We start from the raw sequence: 6,915 nt of genomic DNA on the forward strand, positions 1-6,915 counted from the left end.
AAAAAGAAGCACCTAAAGCAGCAAACGAAACGAGTGAGACTTTGTCTAACCAAAAACTGCAGACAACTCTTCTCCAAACTATTATGGTGAAGATTGTCCATAATGGAAAAAAAGAACTTGTGAGAACGCTTTTTGACAGTGGGTCACAAAGATCTTACTTACGGAAAGACATAATAAAGAGACTAGATTTAGTCCCATTAGATCAAAAGACTTTGAGCCACAACTTGTTTGGTGGAGTTGAAACTGAATCTCAGGTCCATGGTATTTTTGATATCGAAATACAAGGAACGGAAAATAAATTAAAATACGAATTATCGGTTTTAGATAAAGACAAAGTTTGTGGATACATTCCTAGAGTGAAATCCAAACATATATGTTCCTCACTTCGAGAACATAAAATAAAAATCAGTGATTCAGGAAGAGATATACCAGATATCGGATTGTTAATAGGAGCCGACTATTCCGGACAGTTGATGACGAATAATATCATTCCAATTGACAAAAACCTTATTGCCATTGAAACAAAATTGTGTTGGACCCTACAAGGCCCAGTGCAAAGTCATAATACCTTGCTTGATACCGTCGGACTTTGTTATTTGGATCTCACAGAACTATGAAATTTAGAGACAATTGGCATAAAAGATCCGGCGGAAGTGAAGAATTTAGAAAATGAAACGATCAAATTTTTCCTAGAGAACATTAAAGTAATCGAGGGCAATAGGTATGAAGTCTGTTTGCCTTGGAAGGATAGTCATCGGATTCTTGAAGATAATAAAGATAAAACGGAAAAAAGACTCTTCGCCAATACACGAAGACTGCAGAAGATGGGATATTTCGAAGAATATGATGGTATTATTAAAGGCTGGCACGAGGAAGGTATAATTGAAATAGCTCCGAATAATACTGATACAGGTCACTATTTATCTCATCAAGCAGTAATCAAGGATTCCAGTCTGACTACGAAAGTGCGACCTGTATTCGATGCATCGTTGAAGGATGAAAATGGAAATTCCTTGAATGCTTGCCTCGAAAAGGGGCCAAATTTAATAGAAATGCTTCCGAAACTTTTGATACAATTCCGGCAACATGCAATTGGTGTTACTGCCGATATAAGGAAAGCTTTTTTACAAATCAGTTTATGTGTCAGAGACAGAGACTTTTTTGAAATTCCTGTGGTGGAAAGATTCAAACAAAACCGAGATTGTTACCTACATACACTGTCGTGTCGTGTTCGGCATTTCTTCGAGTCCATTCCTGTTGGGAGCAACGATTTCTTAACATTTAGATAATGCTCCACAAGATTTAAGAGGAACGGCACTTAGATTGAAGAAATCCTTTATGTCGACAATTGTATAGCTAGTTTCGAAACCAAAGAAGTAGTCAAGTTCAAAGAAGAGTCCCAAACTCTAATGTCTTCAGGAGGTTTTGACCTTAGAGGGTGGACTGCTGCACCATTCAAAGATAGAAGCATGACTTCCTATCAGAAGGTCATTCCAATTCTGGGACTCTCATGGGACACCGAGAATGATGAAATCTATTGCAATTTAACCCCTTTCACATTTTCAAAGAGTGCCCATACGAAAAGATCTCTTCTGTCAATCTCACAGAGGATATTCGATTCCATCGGATTTACAAGTCCAACCACGTTAATTCCAAAACTTATTATACAAAAAACATGGAAGATGGAACTTTCCTGGGATGAAAATCTTTCACAAGGTATAGAAAGAGGAATTCAGGCTTGGCTCAAAAGACTACACTTCTTGAATTATTGTAAAATTTCAAGAAGACTTGTGATTGGACCCTTCGATGACTGCTCTATCTCTCTACATTGTTTTAGTGATGCTAGTAAGGTATCTTATGCAGCATGCATTTTCTTACGTGCATATTTTGAGGGCAAAACTTCAGTACAATTGGTATTATGTAAATCAAGAGTAGCGCCTACCAAAGAAGTAACTATTCCCAAATTAGAGTTGCTTGGAGCAGTTACAGCTACTCGGCTGTACCGTCATTGTAAGTCATTGACGCTCTTAAATTGACAAAGTGCCAAGTGTACTTTTGAAGCGACTCGTCTGTAGTTCTGACATGGATAAAAAAAACCCCACTGGAGTGTTTTTGTGGCCAATTGTGTAGCTGAAATAAGGAGATGCACAAATCCGGACGACTGACATTATGTACCAAGCTTAAGCAATCCAGCTGATCTTCCCTCTAGAGGGTGCGATGCCAAAATGTTGCTACAGAGCAGATGGTGGGAGGGGCCGGATTGGCTTAAACAGGAGCCGGATAAATGGCCTCTCTCTGAAGAGTCAGAACTAGAAACTGATGAAAGTACAGTTAATTCAGAAAAAAGGGAAAATGTGGTTTCTAGCGTTTCTTCTAGAACCCCAAACTTCACAGAAACATTCACTCGATTTTCTGGATATTATAAAAACGTGAGAGTATTAGCTTGGATCTTTAGATTTCTTAACAACAATCGTTATAGAAAAAACGAAAAATTTAATAAGGAATTGACCTCAGAAGAAGTGAATTTTGCAGAGAAAAGGTTGTTATATTTAATTCAAGCCGAAAACTTTCGGAATACTGATGGAAAATTTTGAAAGGGATGATTACATTTGAGGATGACTTTGGACTTCTTCGAGTAAGAACCAAACTAATTTTAAGTGACGAAGACGAAAACTTTAAGTGTCCTATTCTATTACCAGGGAACCATGCACTAGTTCATCGCCTAATAGAACAGAAACATCGGCGACTGCAGCATGCAGGTACAGACCTTGATCTGCAACTTGCGAGAAGATTATTGGATTGTCGGTGTGAGACGTCTTGTGAAGAGAATTTGTTCAAAGTGTGTTATTTGTAAAAGATTCTTGTAAAGATTTGTAAAGGCAAATCTGTTCAACCACCAGTTGCACCCTTACCAAAGGACCACATTAAATATGCTGGACTTTTTGAGGTCACTGACATCGATTTAGCTGGCCCATTGTATGTATTGTCTGGCGAAAAAGCATGGATTGTGATTTTTACTTGTGCGATCTATCGTGCTGTGCACTTTGAATTGACGAAATCTTTATCAGCAGATTCTTTTATAATGGCACTCCGAAGATTCATTACAAGAAGGGGTAGAATAAGCATCTTATATACTGACAATGGTACAAACTTTGTAAGAACGAATAATGCACTAAACGAACTTGATTGGGGAAAAATAATGGAGTTCTGAACAATTGAGAAAATTAAATGGAAGTTTAATCCTCCAACCGCTGCCTGGTGGGGAGGATTTTGGGAGAGGTTGGTACGGATGCTAAAAGATCTTTTAAGACGAGTTTTGGGCTCTAAAACGGTCAGTTACATTGAGCTGGAAACTATACTATGCGACTGTGAAGCAAAAATGAATTCACGACCCTCAACTTGCTTAGAAGATGGGACTGCGGAGTTAAAGCCATTGACACCTGCATATTTTATACAAGGAATCCCTCACCATGATGTAAAGGATCTGGATACAGCAAAAGTTTAAATCGTCGCTTGCGGTATTTACAAAATCTTCGGATTGATTTGCGCTCGAGATTCAGAAATGAGTACCTAGCCGTGCTAGTCCATAGAAGAGAACGAAAAGGAGACACTTTAGAGGTGGGTGATGTGGTGCTGATTGGAACTCCGGAAAAGCGCATCAACTGGCCACTGGGACTTGTTGTCCAAGTATTTCCAGGTGCAGATGGTCATATAAGAGTGGCAAAAGTAAAAACGGCTGACGGAGAAAAAATAAGACCCGTCCAAAACCTGTATCCTTTAGAAGTGACTCGTCCCTCAGAGCTACCTCAGCCTCGTTAAATCCAGATCAAGATGCGGATCTTAGAACTCCCCCCCCCAACTACCAACAGCTCTGGATGGTCAGATTGATACCTCAAGAATAGTTGAGCCTCTGACTGAGTGCCCTATAATAGGCAGACTCATAACCACTAGGGTCGAAAGACAAGTAAAAGTTCCTCATCGACTGAATCTCTGAACTGAGTAGAGAATACGTTGCAATTTCCTAAAAATTGCAAGGTGGGAAGATGTTCAGGAACGTGCACGAACTCAGTTAATACGCAATAATTTAATATGTTCATTATAATGTAGATTTTTTGTGGCAACAGTGATGTTTTGTTATATATTACTTTGAGCGTGATAACGCATGGAATGTTATTCTTTTTGTAATGTTTAGAATGCTAAATAAAATAATTCGTTGTTAATTAAAAAGGTTTTCTCTGCTAAATATATTACCATTCGTCCGAAATTATTAAATAAGTCAAGAAATTGATTAATTTCAAACAGGGTTAATTATCCATTATTTACTCCAGAATTACTAGATTAACAGTTGGTCCCTTTCTTAGGGCATACAGCAAAGCTTCCACTTGGACTCAAACTCAAAATGTAAAAAATACGAACTAACTAATGACTAACTAAAGAGATTTAGCCCAAGCTAACACAATTCTAAACTAGTTGGCCAGCAATATTAAATTAGGCAGCGAACTACCAAAAGGCACGTAATACGGCCGAGCTTAACAACAGCTTACAGAGACGTAGCCCAAAGGCAAACCCGCGCTACTCAGGAATCCTAACTTTCTCTCTGTCGTAGTCAGTGAAACTTGACTTAAATACCATTCTCCTTCTCATTTGCATTCAACACGATTCTAAAAACTCATTCTGGAGTTGTAAGTTAGAGCTAGGTAAGATAGGAAAGATGCATTAAATTAAAATAACTGATATAAAATTAAAATATACCTTACAAAGTATCTGACCTTTTTTAGAAAACGACGCAGTATAGTCCTGTTGGATAGATATTTTTGAATAATGATACAGATGCTCATCTGTCTGAGGTCCTGAAGTACAGCAAGACACCAGAGAGAATTAACATTTTTTTCTTTTTAGTAAGACAAAGTACAGCAGAATTAAGATTTTGTGATTCATTGTATTGTATTTATGACTAAAATTCCATAGGCGGGGTAAGTTGGCACCAAACTATTTTGGCCTTCAAATTTGGCGAAATTTTTAGGTGCACTAAATGAAAGCACTAAAATGTGATTTTTAAACGTAAACAGAATAGTAACTTTTAAGTTTTGCAGTAGTGAAACACCGTTATTTTATGTAAACAGAATAGTAAATATAACTTCATAACTACTCGATCGCGTGGGGAAAACTTACATAATCTTTTCTTTTCAGTTCACTTCGTTACGTGCATGCAAGCGAAAAACTGAATTCGAGGTGGAAACATCAGGCATCGCAACAATACTGTCCTCAAGATTTCCCTTACAGCACGGGTTGTAGAATGATTTCGCATGAATTTGTACCGATTCCCACTGATTATTTAAAATTTATGAAAGTGGTGCCTTATTCTTCCAGCAATGGCTTTTAAAAGATTCGAAAATAACTATGGATTTAATATGAAAAAACACTTTAATTGCAGATATTTCCAAAAAATTTAGAAGCAGTTATTCTTACAGAAACAAACTTAATTTTTAAAACATAAAACTTAAACAGAGTTGAGTTGTAGCTGGTATTACTCAAACAAACTCCCACCTTGCAATTTGTAGGATACCTATAAATTGCAACAAAAGTTATAAATCAAGTCTATTGGGAATTTTAGCACGTCGGCCAATTGCTTTTTTTCCGAAACTGCTTTATCAATTTGGGTACCAATTTTAATAAATTTGGCTCCTTTTCTAAACAATTATTCAAGGAATTTCCTTTGGAATCTTACATCGACGCATCAAAAACTGGACAAATTTTTGTTGTTGTTACACCAGTTTTTATCACAGAATGATGTGGTAAATAGTGTCCCTTTTTCTCATCTTTATCTACAATTTCAATAATTCCATCCCGAACCCACTCATTAAACACATCATCACATTCTCTTAAATGTCCAGATCGTATGAGATTTTTGGTAGTTGACATTAACCGTTTAGTGGCTAATTCCTTATTCATTCCTAATTCTGGACGTCCACTTTTCCACGGCAAACATACTTCATATCTTTTGTCTTCGTTTCTTTTAATAGTTTTACAGAAAAAAATCTACCGTTTCTTCATCGGTTACCTGCTTTGACTTTACTTCTGCAGGACATCTTATACCGATGACATCTAGGCTCCATAATTCCGTCAAATCCAAATTATTAGCATATACAATACTCTCCAAAGATTTTGGGTAGTTTCTTTACCTTGAAGCGTCCATCCAAGTTTTCTTTTAATAGCTACCAAATTATTATCAATGCACTCAATTCTCCCAGTCAATAATGAGCCAAGATAATCAGCTTCTATTAATAAACCTATTTCAGGCACATATTCTCCTGTATCACTTAAGCGTATATTTTTCCTTTTCAAAATTGGATAAATATCAGGATCCTCTACACGTGGAATCGCACCACATATCTTCTTTTCGTCCAAAACTGAAATAGTGTACTTGAAATTTGAACACAAGCTTTGTAATGTAATATTGTAGACATTATGGGACTCTTGTTTAGTTTCACTGCCCCCAAAAAGTCCATGACTCATCATTTCTTGATCTACAAGTTTCAATCCTAGTTTCTCCGCAATATCTTTTCGTATGAAAGATCTCTGAGCACCAGTATCAAATAATCCACGAACGATTCCGGACTTGTCACCATTGATGATTTTCACCAATACAGTTAACAATAACGTTGGAGATTTTTTTGGTGACAAAAGAACCTGTGCATCCGATTCAGATTGTTTGTCTACTGCAAACATTAAGAGCCTGGTAAGTGGAAATAACTTTGAATAGTAAAGAGGAAACATATTTAATTAGAAATGGGAAAAGGTCCAGATCAGAGCCAAACAGTAGCACCTTAATAAGCTAGGATGAACAAAATGGCTAAACTGTTCAATTAAAATGTTATGCAATGTGTAGAACAATCTTACCATTTCAGACAACTT

This window comes from Stegodyphus dumicola, chromosome 10, assembly GCF_044657685.1.
Source record: "Stegodyphus dumicola isolate Sdum_Otavi_A_Nest chromosome 10, ASM4465768v1".
NCBI lineage: Eukaryota > Metazoa > Arthropoda > Arachnida > Araneae > Eresidae > Stegodyphus > Stegodyphus dumicola.